The sequence below is a fragment of the Nilaparvata lugens genome, chromosome 4 (genome assembly GCF_014356525.2).
Source record: "Nilaparvata lugens isolate BPH chromosome 4, ASM1435652v1, whole genome shotgun sequence".
In the NCBI taxonomy this organism is placed as follows: Eukaryota; Metazoa; Arthropoda; class Insecta; order Hemiptera; family Delphacidae; genus Nilaparvata; species Nilaparvata lugens.
The window spans coordinates 65,249,251-65,265,338 of record NC_052507.1 but is presented as its reverse complement, the minus strand read 5'-3'; the positions used below and the strand labels follow the sequence as shown (position 1 = coordinate 65,265,338).

The following is a 16,088-nucleotide window of genomic DNA, read 5'->3' as shown; positions in this document are numbered from 1 at the left end:
TCTGAATGGATTACATCAGAGTATGAAATTCACTGTAGAGGTAGAACAGGATGTGTATTGAATTTCTTGATTTAAGAATAGATCATAGCACTGGTTTCACAAGTTTTCTATTTTCAGAAAACCAAACCATACTGATGTATCATTCCTCTTCATTTGTCATCCTATTTCTCACAAACTTGCTGTTTCAATAGCATGGTCTATAGAGCACTAACAATACCTATGAGCCATCATGACTTTGATATTGAGATCACTAAAATTAAACAGAGAGCTGTCACAAATGGGTATGAAGAAGTATGGTGGACAGATTATTGAGTAAAATTAATAGACAAATTTCAATCAATTCTAGCTTTGCAGGCTCAAACTGTGTATAAATAAATTAATACTTAACATACTTATACTAAATTCACTTGTGTGATGGTTGCGTTGACGCGTTCACCGGCTCGTCGTTTGCGTAGTCGCTGATCGCACAGGTCTCTCGGGTTTGGAGTAGCTTGGTTTCGCTGTCAAGTCCTATTCGTTCGTCAGCACAGGCGATCGTCGTCGTTCACGTAGTCGCTGATCCGTGTGATTTTGAAGTCGCTTAGTTTCGTAGTCCAAGTGCTACTCGATCGCCGGCTCTCTGGCGATTGCGTTCACGTAGTCGCCGATCCGTGATTCTGTAGTGGCTGGTTCGTAATCCAAGTCTACTCGATCTGCAGTTTGTAAGTACGCAAGTATAGTAGTTCGTAGTGGAAGAAGTACAGTTGGAGTGAAGCATCAGAACAATGCTCAGCGAATAATAATTATGTCTTGTAGGCGAATATGTCTTTAATCATACTTCATAATTAAATACCAAATTTGGTTTTGGAAAATACAAATGCTTCTGCAACTACGATTATTGACAAGTAAATAGAACAAATGCTGTAGTTTTTGTAAGTTATGATGGATTCGTTGAAGAATCATACAATAGAATCATATTCCAAATTACATTCAGACTCTTTTTGAAACAATAATAGTGTTAATACAATGTTCTAAAACTAAATGGATATACCGTATACAATGGATAAAAAAATATAAAATGTGACACTAACTTGAAAAAAACCTTTTATTTCAAAGACTTCTACTATGGAACAGCTAGTGCTTTATTATAATAATGTACAATACGTAGGGTAACTAGTAGAAAAATGCACTATGATACAGGAATAACAAATTCCAATTCAAATCAATCTTATTCCATTTGAATGGTATCACATTTACTTTTGAGTGCAGGATTCGAAGGTTTAATAGATATGATCCCAATCAAGGTAACCGCCTTCAAAAGTCTTTCGCCATCATAAGCCAGTCTTCTATGTGACTGTAGAATGTTGTAAAATGTCAGAATTTGTCCTGCAAAACATTAAGAAATCATGTAATAAAATAAGTTTGTATTTATTGCTGAATGAGCTATTTTTATGAAATACCAAGTAACAATATTATTTTCATTGGGTATTAGTAGTGCTGACATCAAAACTGAATTTTGAAGCTCAAGTGAAGGATAAATCTGAGAAGGCGAATCTAGGGTGTAACTTCGCATGGAGAGACATTTTTAATAATGCTAAGGTAGACTTTCCAGCTAAATGTAAATGGTTTAAAGCTTGCGAAAGGGCTGTACTGTGTCACGGAGCTCAGGTATGGGATTACAGGCATATTACAATGTAAGTTACTAGGTTATTTTTAGGCTCATGGTTCAAACTGGTAAGGCAGGACAAAATACCTTATTGTGATGGAAATGATTAATTTATTTGAGATAAGATGTTTGTAATTTGTTTAAGTTCCTTTTATTTGTATTCCTTAATCTGAGTTGTTACTATCGCATTAGGTATTGATTTCATGGAGAACATTGTGTTGGTATTTTATTTGATTAATATGAGCTTTTGTTCGAATTAATAAAATTTGATTTTTAGATAATCATTTGTTCTACGCATTTGTAAGATTTGTGTTTGACTGAAAAAAAAATATTATTGAATTTTTCCGGCTAGCGATTGTTCAATCAAGCTGTAAATTGTATGAGTTTTCATATATATATATATATTTATTTATATATTGGTATTGTGTAATCTTGAATAATAAAGCATCTTTCTATTTATTCTATTCTATTATCTATAATGCAAAAGTTTTCGCTAATGTGCGATGCACGAATTTTCTGTCCTGATGTCAGTACAACCAGTTTGAAAGCAAAGCAAGTAAAAGCAAAGCAAATCTCAGTATAGTGATATGTAATTTTTGAATAGAAGATTTGTATACATTATTAGAAATTTAAAAGCCTAGAGATTGCAATAAAAATTCAAGTAAAATTGAGTTGACAGGTTGTTGAGCTAAAAAAACGTTGAAATTCGATAAATTGGAAGAAATTAATGTAAAATAGTGGAAGTAATTTTAGCCAATAAACCTCACGTGTTAATTTCAGCAGAACTTACATAATAATGAAACAGGAAAAAAAAAAATCTTAAATTATGTATAATATGTAACTTGAGACAAAAATTGCCGCTTCCCATGCTTGAATCTGTATAATCAGAATGCTTGAATCTTAATATTCATTGAAGTGATTTGAAACAAATTTTTTTCATCACAATATATGGGCAATGCTCAACCATTTGCATCAGGCAAATGCCTAAATTTGCATGATGTCCCATAATTTAAAATGTCAATAGTCAAGAAATCACATTGAATCATGAATAGTTAATATATTTCAAGAAATTATTTCGATCCTCAAAGCTTTTCAATTACTTGAAAATATTGGTTGACTGAGAAGCTGTGATCCTATTATATATTTTTCTGCGAGCAATTTCTGTATATATTTTTATATCTGGATATTTATATGGCTATTTATGTTCAACGGATCTCGAAAACGGCTCTAACGATTTTCACGAAATTTGGAACATAGTAGGTTTATGATATAGAAACTCGATTGCACTAGGTCTCATCCCTGGGAAAACTCACTGAACGACATGAAAAGGATAATAATTATTCATCCTTGGAAAAACAGATGATAATTTCGTCGTCTGTCGAAACAGAAGATGTGTGTGTGGGAGAGGAACAGAATTATTTCCAGCTGTGTAATCAATCAGCGAAAAAGTTAAAGGCTGACTACTATTATTGCCTACACATTATTTCTTTTAATAATTTCTTTTAAAATAATCCACTCTAGTGAGAATTTGTCGATTGTGACTGGGTTTCGAGTGAGTTTGTGATCTGTTGCTTTACTGTGATTAAATTCTGTCGTTTGAGTGAAGAAATTTATTCGTTATATCGTCTGTATAATACTAGGTATTAAAATGAGTTGCTTCATGTGCAAGCAGCCTTTCAAAAACGTTCAAGACGTTGCAAAGTGTGCATCATGTTCTAATAAATTTCACCCAGGGTGCTGTCGAATACGCACGGTTGCGAAACTAAACGCCATGCTCGCGAGCGGAACATCATGGAGATGTGATCAGTGCTCTGGGACGACAACATCGAACACCACCGACACTGGGACAACACCATCCAACACCACTGAAGCCGATAGTGACACTGATGATACGTCCGTTAAGGGCATGTTGAAGAATATACAAAGTCAGATGGAGGTTAATAAAAATGAATCGTCGGCGAACTTTGCATCTCTTCATGAGGCGTTGGCGTCAATGAAAACTTCGTTCGACAGTCTTGAGAAGAAATTGTCACTAGTTGAGAGCGAGAATGTAAGTTTGAAGTCGCAGTGCAGCAAATTGAGGGAGGACAATAGCAAGCTGATTAAGGATGTAAGTGATCTAAAGTGGGTGTCTATGGAAGCTGAACAATATTCAAAACTACGAAACATTGAGATCCAAGGAATTCCTGTCACGAAGGATGAGGACATATATGTTCTTCTGGTGCGGTCGCTCAAGCTCTGAAGCTTAGTTATAAACCGGAAGATATATCGATAGCGCATCGACTGCCGCCCTCGAGAAACGGTTTTCCGCCGGCTATAATAGCTCAGTTTGTAAGGCGTTCAATAAGGGCGGAATGGCTGAAGGCGGCTAGGACCATCAGGATAAAAGCGGTGGACGTATCGGCATCTTTAGGGACAACTCCTGTCTACGTGAATGAACACTTGACCAAGCACAACAAAGATCTTCTGAGGCAGGCAAAAAACAGCATCAAAGCAGGGAACCTAACACACGCATGGGTGAGGGATGGCAAGGTGTACGTGAGGAAGACGGCTGACTCGAGAGCGCGACGTTTATACTGGTCGCTGGACGAACAGGATAGGCCGACAACCTCCACCTCCAACGCCAGTGCTAAGTGAAAGTGCCCATGTTTTTTACCACAACTATAAAAGGTAGTGCAGTTGCTTGTCTTATTTTATCTTTTTTTTCATTTTATTTATTTATTTTCAATTTTTTATGTTTATTTACAATATTTTTTTCATGAACTTGGAATTCTTTTATTTATGCCAGTGAGCTATCTCTCTCATTCATAAATTATACTAATAAAATGTATTTGCTTTTAATATTTCTATGCTCAAATGCAGCTCTTATGAACTATTTCACTATCTTGAGCGTGAGCGAAACCTGAGAAACTCATTTGAGGACTTAAGACGCAGTATTAGTCTAAATTTTTAAAACAAAATAATATTGATTTACATTTCAACTTATATTACTTTTATAGTTTTGTGATGAGAATTATTGTAACAGGATAGGCCTACTATGTATGAAATCATCAATAATATTATTTCATTAATGTGTTGCTATATTCACTAATTTCGTTATCGTTATCACTCTCGTTAACTGATTATAGAATAAATGCACAAGTTACATTATCATTTAAACATATTTGCTTGATGTATTTCAGTATTAAATGTCTTGATTTCATCTGTCTTGATCAGTAGGGCTTGAATCGAAATGCATCAATAGTGATTATGGATCAATATTTCTAGAGTTGTTTGCGCAACATTACGATGCTGAGTCGATATCTTACATACTGTTTTATGCAAATAAGAACTAGTGTTGAATAGAATTAATATAATTGAAAATTAATAATATAACAGTTTCTAAATATTAGCGCACGAAAAAAAAACGCTTTTAATATGCTTTTATTCTTAATTGAATAGCCAACTAATTGGAACTACTACTTCTGTTTTCAATCTGTTAGATTAGAGGATTAAACTACGGTATTTAATTGACTCTCCTACAAGGAAATAAGAAGGTATTGATCCGATATCATCATTCTGGCCTTGCTTTTGTCAATAGTACAGCATAGATTATTTCAGGGAAGAGTTTGGTAAACAATATTGATGGAACTAATTCTAAGGTTTTCTCTCTCTTCTCTCATTCACTCACTCACTCACTCTGTCTCTCACTCGCTCTCTCTGTCGCTCGCTCTCTCTCTCGCTCACTCTGTCTCTCGCTCACTATCTCTCTCGCATTCTTTCTCCCGTTCAAGATATTCTGCTTGATAATTAGTTATGTCGTAAAGAAAATAAGAATAGCTTTAGGCTGACCTCTCGAAAATGATTTTCGCTAAAAGATAAGATTGTGATCTACTGTAGTAGTCGTAGTTTGATTTTCATTTCTTATCAATTTCAGTATTAATGCTAACTACTTGCTTTCGAGCCTACTACTATTAGGCTATTGACTTTTATCACCCCTATCAAAATCCAATACACTCAGTCTATGCATTAACTTCATCATCTCATATAATTATATTCTATTACATCGGTGCCGGTGGGCTTGGCGTGTCTATTGTTCAGTTTGAGGACGATATGAGCGAAGTTCTTTCTAATTTCAGAAGAACAAAGGAATCTTTTTCTGTTATTGCTAATAGAATCTTTGTATGCTCATGTATTTCTTACTTCATCTATCGTGTTTATGTGTTGTGTATGAATGTTGTACGAATGATTTGTGTGTGTGTCATCTCAATGATTGATGTTTTATCATCTATTAGTATCGAGCATAACCTTCGTTATTATACTATACAAAATAACTTCATCATTAGTAATGGTTGAAATTTGTGAATTTGTGGGGGACACCACTGATGTTAACACGTGCTTTCTAACAAACGGTGAAAACATCACAATTTTTCACCAAAATATCCGTAGTTTGAATAAAAGTTCGGAGTGCAGTGATTGAATCGCTCATTACTGACCACAGAGCGATTTCAGCTTCATTGTCAATACCTGAATATAGAGACAGTGATGCTACTCCAGTAGTTCAAAATATAACAGATTTCAAGAAGTTAGCTGACTTATTGATGGAACACGACTGGACAAATTTATATGATTGTAACCTTGTTGATGGCAAGTTTTCCATATTCATGGATGTACTCCTCAACTATATAAATCAGTGCACTTACCAGCGCAAAAGATCTTTTAAAAATAATAAGCACTTGAAACCATGGATGACAGATAGCATTTGCCTTGCAATTAGAAATCGTGATAAACTTCACAAAAAACACAAGAAATATCCCCAAAATAATAATTATAAACATGATTTTTTAACTGCAAAGAGTAATATAAATAAATTGATAAAAGAACAAAAATATAAATACTTTTCGAAATTGAAGACTTTTCCTGTAAAGAAGCAGTGGGAGATCATCAATGATCATTGTGGTCAAGCTACTTCTAAAAAAAAGCCTATCCATCTGCATTGCGGAAATAGTGTTTTGATTGATGAAAAACTCATCGCAAATAAATTCAATGAATATTTCATAAACATACCACAAGAAATAATTTCTTCTATACATGATCCAGATGAATCGATGAATGATAATTATAATAGAAAATTCAAAACTATTAATTTCTGTAACTCTTCTTTCTAAAACCCATAACTTTTTTTGAATTATTAACTGAAATAAAAATATTGAAGAAAGGAAAGTCTCCGGGACCGGATAATATATCATCTAATTAATAAAATCAATATCTTATGCAATAGTACCTATTTTGTGTCACATCTTTAATGCGAGCTTTTCAGAGGGTAAATTCCCAACTAGACTCAAAACTGCAAAAGTGATCCCAATATTCAAAAGTGGATCTAATACGGAAATCTCAAATTACAGACCCATCTCATTACTCTCAGTTTTTTCAAAAATTTTTGAAAAACTTTTTAAAAAAAGAATAATATCCTTCTTCAGTAGAGTAAAGTTCTTTCATAGGGATCAATTTGGTTTCCAGGAGGGCTTAAGTACAGAGCAGGCGCTTAACAAGTTCATGGCAGATATCTATCACGGGATCAATACACCTCATAAGTACAGAACGTCAGGTCTATTCTTAGACATAAGAAAAGCATTTGACACTGTAGAGCACAATATCCTTTTGGAAAAGCTTCGTGCTGCTGGAATCCGTGGGGTGGCTAACATGTGGCTAAGATCATATTTGTCAGATCGCAAGCAATATGTTTCAATTTCTAACAGTGATAGTGATTTGGCAATGGTTAAATATGGTGTCCCACAAGGATCAGTTTTGGGTCCGATACTATTTTTAGTGTACATTAATGATTTATTTTCTCATACTTTTAATGGATCCATTACATCCTTTGCTGATGACACAGCCCTAGCATACTCAGCCAAAGACGAAAGAGAATTGCATAGAATGATTCAGCATGATCTATTTGATCTGCGATGTTGGTTTGATTGCAACAAATTAGCAATTAATGCAGCTAAAACCTCCTACATAAACTTCTCTTTGTCAGCAACTTTCTATTTCCCAGATCCTATTAAATACCATCAATTTGGATGTGATTCGGTGGGTTGTGACTGTGAAGTTATAAAACAATCAGATTCCGTCAAATATTTAGGATTGATTTTGGACCAGAGTTTAACTTGGGACTGTCACATAAGAAAAATAAAAAGGTACCTTCTATATTTAGTAAAGACATTTTATCGATTAAGAGTGTTCTTCCCTGTATCTATTCTTCGTATGATGTATTTTGCTTTTTTCAATTGTAGGTTGGAGTATGGCATTTCTTGCTATGCTTCCACATTCATGTCACATTTTAAAAATCTCATAGTTCTACAAAAATCTGTCATTAGGGTCATTTATGGTGCTAGTAGACGGGCTCATACTTTCCCTATGTTTAAATCATTGGGGATCCTCCCTTTTAGATATATGTATGTGTTGAAAGTTCTATCCCTGTTTTATAAAATGAGTGGGGATAGATATTTGATGGAAAATATTGGACAAGACAGTTTGGTTACACGGCAAACTACACGAATGCTGGTGAGACTTCCCAAACCCAACTGTACCACCTTTCAAAGATGCTTCATTTTTCTGGGACCAAAATTTCACAATATCCTTCCTGAGGAAATAAGGAAACTGAAAATTTGCAAACAATTCATCCGTAAAACGAAGTGTTGGCTATGGCTTCATTCACCTTTGGAAATTGAAAATTTCTTCAGAGTGGTAAGCTAAGTAAATAAATTGTCATAAAACCTAAACATTTTTCTTCTTCTTCTCTCTTCTGTCTTAAATTCTTTTTTCTGCCTTAAAATACCTATTGGTCGATTTATAGGTGGTGGCTTCCTCCCTACTGTTCACATGAAGTTTATATCACTATGAGATATAAGTAATGAGGGGAATGCTCTGATGTGTCAATTGTCGAATATCATATCGATGACTGTGTGAATGCGTGTGTGTATGTGTCTTATCGTTTTCATATATGTCCCATTATTCAAACTCCTATTCACGGACAAGGGCTTTGCGGAAGCTCTTTTGTGAATAGTATTTTTGTTTGCATCGGTTCTCACATAAAATGTTAAGGTTCATTTCCATCATCAGTTACATTATTCAAAATTGTTTATATGAGTTGTGTACTTATAAGTTTAAAGTTAATTGTATTATTGATACATTATGATATAGTGCCAAATTAACCTTTCAGAAGTGTTTAGTATCTTTAAATTGTTAGTTTTAGGTATCTGATGAGATGTTTTTTATTTTGTTGTATTGCTGATGATGTAAACAATAAACTTGAAACTTGAAACTTGAATAATCAAGTAAAGTGAGGAACTACTTACCAAGGAATTGTGTCTTTCGGAAAGCTTTCTATGTGGTGACAGGCAGACATAAATGGCATTTTTATTTCTAAAAAGAAAAACGTATTAGTAGAAGAACGAGTTAAGTAGAAGAAATAATAATTAAAAAGATTGAATGCATCATACTAGAGATTAATCTACTCTCAATCCACATGAAATTTATATTGATTTTTATTTCATTTTGCATCCATTTGATTTGATTGCATCCATATTTGATTTTGCATCCATTTAGCACGTATCGTATAGAGCACTAGCTGACTAAAGAGTGCAGCCTTAGTTGTCTTAGCTATCATGGCCGACATATTCCCTGTTTTGATAAGCCTAAAAGTTTGGTCAGAATGGACTCCCTACTTTCAAATCAGTGAAGAGTGCGCAGGTGAATAGTAGAATAAGAGTGGTGGTGTTATATGGCGGAAACTATGTCATTTTAAGTATTCATGTTCATCATGCAGTGGTAAGGTGAGCATTGAGGCTTTATTGTTGGAACGTTCTTTAAAAACAATGACAATGTGGTAGCGACGCAGATGCTTTTTGTAGGCGGTTTGGTTTGAATCTTCATGACAGTTCCTGATGCTAGAACCATTAAGAAATGGCTTACTACTGTATACTGTATGGTCGAAAGGATCTGCACTTCCTAGAAAACAAGCTGGGCAACCTAAAAAAGGTGGGGTACCTGAAAATATCGTGGCAGTGAGAGCGTCCATTGAACAATCCCTATCGCGCTCTGTGCGGAAACATCCAGCTCCACTTGGAATATCGTCCAGAAAAGCAAGGCGAATTTTACACTTCGATCTCCATTTACACCCCTAAAAGATTATGGTTGTTTCAGACGACTGGTTAAAGCATACAGATGCTTGCAACGCACTCTTAACCTCTGTGCAACACGATACTATTCAGTGGTCTACAGATGAACCATATTTTCACGTCTCCGGATCAGTAAATACAAGAAGTACAGATCCAGTCGACCATACAGTAGTAAGCCATTCCTTAATGGCGTCGCATAGGTTCATCAGAAAGCCAGTCATGATGATTCAAACCAAACCACCTAAAAAAGGTTCAAAAGTTGCATTTTTCAGCGTTTTGCTTCCACGCTCATATCTTGAAAACAATGCATTCAACCGACATAACTAACTATTCAAAAATGAAGCTTGATACATTCTCTACACTTTTTGTTTAGTGAAATTTTGTGATATTCCCAACAGTTCCCCAGATATTCGCTCTTGAAGGTGTGTAATTGTTAAAGTAACAGGTTTTTATCTAATGTTTTGCTCTTTCAGGGCTGATAACTTTCCAATAATGCATCATAAAATGGGGACTTTTGATATGTTCTCCTCCTAACTGATAAGTCAAAAATGTTGTTTAAAACATTCCCTCCAAATTCCTTTGTCAATTGGTCTATTGTTGCAAAAATGGATATTTCACACTCAACACTAAAGCTGCTGCAAAAGGTGTTGAGAAATTTGTAAAAGTGTGAAATTATACATCAAATTGAGGAGAATTTAATGCTCTATAAGCTCATAATCAACATGGATTTTTCCCATCGATTTTTAAAAAGTTATGAAAGCAAAAATAGAAAAAAATTGGTGGCAAATGTGTTTTTTTTAATGTCACACCTTCAAGAGCGGATATCTCGAAAACTAGAGGAGATAAAAAAAAGTTGTAGAATGAATATTGTAGGAGATCATGTAAGCTTTAATTTGTTATATGATAATTACGGTAAGTCCTTAAGATACATATTTTTGAGTTTTATGCAAGAAACCAAAAAATGGTAAATGGAAACCACAATTTTTATACTGGGACAAAGTCACCATAATTTTAACCTAAAATGACTTTCTAAATGATCACTATGTATAACAATTAAAATATAATAAAAAACAAAAATAAATGTACTCGCCAATATTATAAGTCTTTTAGAAATGAGTTTTCTAATAGGCTACGAAGTTTTCAGACAACAAAATCACAAGAAGAAGCAAGAAGCTAGATTTTATGTCGATAACTCAAGTAATATATCGAGATTCGAGAAGATATTGATTGTAAAACCTAGATAATGATCAAGGCTACGGATATAAATGTTAAACATCGATTTCGGATAACAGATATCGGAGATAAATAATTTGAATCTTTTTCCGCGACGTGGGTCAAAGTCACCCCGGTCCGGTATTTTACAAAGGCAACTTTCTAGAAGTATCTTAAGCCTAGGTGATGAAAAATGATACAATATAAGTAGAGTTATAATAAATGAGGTTATGTAGAGTTCTTTTTTATTATTGTATTAACTTAATGATAAGTTAATAGGAAAAATATCAAATAAAATAATCATTGCTATGGATTCACAAAAAAAGCTTGTAGTGCACCCAATAAAACACAGAAAGCGAGACAGGATAAGGGGCTAAGCTATCTGTGATAATAGGAAAACAGCTACCATACAGGAAAACTTTATTTTCTATATGAAAACATAGCAAATCAAGTATGGGTGCCTCAGTAGCCTACCTACGTTTAGCCTACTTATTGCAAATGTTAATTAATTTCATTAGATTATTGGAACACATCAACTTATATTTTATAGCTTTTATAAAGTTTCTAGTTTTTAATGTTCCCGAAGACCTGGCATTACTGACAAGGGCTGAAGAAGTTGAATCATAAAGAAGAAGTTAAATCATAAAGAAGTAAATAAACCATTTCACAAAACTTAAGTAACTTACATCTACTTTTAATAGTTTGATATTAAAGAAAACTTACTTGGTAGGTTTTTGATATTTCATTAGCTTTATTAACTTGAGCCATTCGTTCTCCACAGAAAACTCAAAATATAGGTACTATATAGGCAGTAGTAATGATGATACGCAGGAAAGCAATTGCTATTGTTATCTGAAAAATAGTTTCCAATTAGACCTAGCATAAATTAAATAAATATAGGCCAAGTGAATTATCATCAGAATAAAACTAAATAGCCAAAATAAGTTAAATCAATAAAATATGGTATGCTACTCTAGTTTTAAGTTTGATGTTTTTAATTAAAAACATTGAAAATATAAAGTTGTCTTTCTTATTGTATTACTTTATGTGATACCCATGATTATAAAATAAAGTGATAAACAATGAAACAATGTTGATCAACCAATCTCATTGATTCACAGTGAAACTTGCTTATTGTTTAACTCTAAATGTATTAGGAAATACTGTACCTATGTAACTAAGTTAATGACCAACAACCTTGAAAAATAAACATTAATTGTTATCATGGATAAATAGCAACATAATATTTCAATAGGAAAATTCAAATCCTGAATAATGAAATACTTACCAACATATAAGTCAGTTTCTTTCTTGTTATAATAAAGATTTTTTTAGGTATGCTACATTATTGCTACTTCATTTTATAACTAATACCATAACCAACAGTAAAAACACGAATTAAAATTATAGTGGTTTATAAAATAATAGTCATGTACATAATTATTATGCAAGTTTTCAAAACTCTGTTATCTGTTTCAAACAAGAATGACGACTGTTGATGAATTTATTCTAGGTTAACTATATATAGTGAGGTCCACGTTATAATGGCAGTGGATAAATATAGAAGAATAGCGATGCTGATTCTCTGCATTAATTAATTATATTTCTACACTGTCATTAACATAATTGGCATTGTTGTGGACCTAGAAAAGGATAATACCACCGGCTTTGTCGAATGATAGACAAGGATAGCAAAACCAAAGTTGATCTAATAGTCATTATAACGTAGACCTCACTATAGAACCCTTCATATTGTTTTGCGATAAATTTGTTTCATCACACATTTACACAGTCTCGCTAATAACGATCGATACTGTGAGTTCGATATATTCCAATTCCACATACTTTCAATTCCACCAGCTGACAAGATATTTTGAGTTCCGCCGGCCTGCACGATATTCGGAGTTCCGCCTGTCAACATATTCGGAGTTCCATATATTTCCAATTCCGGCCAGCTGCAAGATATTTTGAGTTCCAGATATTCCCAATTCAGGCGACCCGACCAAGAGTGGTTTGTCCTCACTATAGATACTCAAAGAATACTTTTGAATAACTATGTGATAACTGTGACCGTTGCTGGCCGTTACTCTATCTGTGACAAAGAGAAGCTGCTGTCATTGGCGGCACAGAGAAGAGGTTGCTTTGAAATCCACTGAACTCTATACTAACTGGAATGGACTAGCAACACAAATAAAGTGAGGCAGCTGGTAAAGATAGGCAACCCGCATTGCTGTGGGATTCGTCATTTTGTAACACATTGGCTCTTATGGAAAAATACATTGCACAGTTTCAATAATAATAATATAATAATAATAATAATAATAATAATAATAATAATGAGTTTCTGTTCATGGCGTGGTCATAAGTATGGCCACAAGTGAACAAGTCAAGAACATAAAAAACTGTCATAAGACAGGTCAAGAACAAAAATACACATCAAACACAAAAAGCAGCAAGCAGAAGAGGCAGCAAGACTAATGCAAGAAGTATCTACTTACAGTCTGAGGATCACAATCATAGAACTCCCTCATAGAATAGAAGGGGTTCTCCTGAAGGAAAGCCCTCAGTCTCCTCTTCAAGACTGTCTCTGGCTGAAACTGGCAGCTTGTTCAAAATTTTAGCTGGCTGGTAGATGAGGCTGCTCTGGGTCCTCCCCAATCTACAATATGGCAAATCCAGCCTCAGCCTGCCTCTAGTGCCATGATCATGCACATCACCCCTGGTAGGCAAAGTACGGACACTAGGAATGCCTTTATAGCTGACCTGTAAATGTAAAAATTGAATACAGTGAGAATCTTTTCACTCACAAAAAGCGGCCTACAATGTGCTAAAAATTCTGCTCCACAGAGGATCCGGATGGCCTTCTTCTGCACCAGAAGTACATCTTTTACCTCAGAGGCACCACCCCACAAGGTGATGCCATAGGCCATCACACTCTGAAAGAAGGCAAAGTAACACATGCGGAGATGGGCCTCTGGTACACATCTTCTCAGACTCCTGAGCAAAAACAGCACCCTGCTCAACCTGCCACAGACTACCTGAATGTGCCCGCCCCAGGAAAGCTCACGGTCCAGAGTGAAGCCAAGGAGCTTCACTGGAGGGAAATCATAATGTACTCCATTCCTGAGGCCAAACACAATTCTCTGGGTCTTCTCACTATTGAGGAGGAAGAGATTTGCCCGAAACCAGTCTGCAACAGACCTCTCAGAAGCACACATCTTTCTGCCCAGGTCAGTCATGTCACCACTGATATCCAGCATTGAGGTGTCACCAGCATAACACACCACAGTCCTGTCTCTGAAAAGGGCAACATCATTAATCATGATGAGAAACAGGAGAGGCCCCAGTACAGAGCCCTGGGGGACCCCACAGCTCACTGATCTGACTCGAGACCTCACACCATTCGCCAGCACTATTTGCTCACGTCCTTCCAGGTAGGAACAGAGAAGCATCCGAGGGCTGTCACCAATTCCATAGGAAGCGAGCTTGGCCAAAAGAGTAGCATGGTCCAGGGTGTCAAATGCCTTGCTAAGGTCACACAGTGTGAGCCCAGCAAGGCCTCCCTTCTCAAAACTTGCATGAACCTTGAGAACAATATGTTCAACAGCCTCCACTGTCGACTTCCCCACTCTGAAGCCAAACTGTGTACCTGCAAACAGACTATTCAACTCACAAAATTCATAAAGTTGCTCAGCTATCACCATTTCAAATATTTTGGACAAAATAGGCAAAATTGAAATGGGCCTATAATTATTGGGGTCACCCCTATCACCCTTCTTGAACACAGGTATTACCTTTGCCAATTTAAGCTGGTCTGGAAATATAGATTGAGACAGACATATGTTAATACAATATGTGAGTGGGACAATTATGAGCTCAATTATACTTTTCAAGAAGCCACTAGACATAAACTAAAAGTCCACGCCAAGCGAAGGCTGCCGCTGGCGGTCGCCTGATGTCTTCCAGCAGCTCCATTGGTGTTTTTGATGCCTCTGGTGATGCCGAGGAAGAACAATTTCTTTTCTATTCCTATATTGTATGTCTTATTCTATGGAAGCGTTATTCTTCCTTTATTAAGCAGTTCATTTTTAACTTTTTGAGAGCAAAAAAATGAAATAGGTTGAATATGGATAAAGAAAAGATTTTTTTCATTTGTGACTGCAGTAGTTTTAGTATTGTCAACTTTTCACAAGCAAGGGAATAACTTTGGGCCAGATTTCAGAGAAGCGTATCATCTATTCATTTTTATTCATTTAACAAGGACAAATATAAACTGTCATGAAATGATTGGGAATGAAAAAGCAGGCGCATAGTCCTTATTATTCCAATCCCGAATTTTGTTTGTACACAGTCCAAAGGAGGGCTGTGTTTAATTGAAACTATTGAACACACTCTTATGTTTATTTTGATAGGATATACTATTGTTTTTTGGATTATATGATTTAATGTTATTGTTAAAGGAAAGATTTATGATTTATTATTGTTTAAGGAAATATCTCAATTTAATAATATAGGCCTACTTACAGCAGGCTATAAATGTAGAATTATGTAGGTGTGCATTGGTGTAATTTCAAATCATGTAAGAGTGGGAGTTTCAGAAATGAAGCAAATAACGAAGAAACATTTTATTATATTGTATGACTATGATAAGCAAACAGTAAAATATGCTACATAATTACCAGAATACAATGAACAATTTGAAATTGGAAGGTTTCAAAAATTAATTACAATTCAGCTGATAACAATCTCATATTTTTCACAATAATAGTAGATAAATAAAATGAACTATGTTGACTCATGATGATTATTAAATATGATGATTATTAACACAGGGTTATTAAATATATGATGATAGCAATGTACTGAGTATTCTGATAATATTTCAAATCATGTAAGTGTGGGAGTTTCAGAAATGATGCAAAGAAATCTATGAAGAAACATAATTATATTAATTGTATCATAATTATGACCATATGATAAGCAAACAGTAAAATATGCTAAATAATTATTATAATATTGTAAATTGAACGATTATTCATTTCAAACAGGAATGTTTCAAAAATTAATCACAA

The 16,088-nt window shown here is 34.7% G+C and overlaps 1 long non-coding RNA gene across 4 annotated transcripts; it reads right to left on the bottom strand.

The window, feature by feature from the left end:
- Nucleotides 1-8,957: 8,957 nt before the first annotated feature.
- LOC111060853 lies at nucleotides 8,958-12,920 on the bottom strand. 4 transcript variants are annotated; one of them, XR_005571101.1, is made up of 3 exons: nucleotides 12,862-12,920; nucleotides 11,740-11,868; nucleotides 8,958-9,049 (listed from the first exon to the last, which is right to left on the bottom strand). It is a non-coding gene; the product is annotated as an uncharacterized LOC111060853 (long non-coding RNA). The 4 variants fall into 4 exon arrangements; XR_005571102.1 differs by lacking the exon at nucleotides 12,862-12,920 and adding an exon at nucleotides 12,305-12,323; XR_005571100.1 differs by lacking the exon at nucleotides 12,862-12,920 and adding an exon at nucleotides 12,119-12,280.
- Between the last annotated feature and the right edge of the window lie 3,168 nt (nucleotides 12,921-16,088).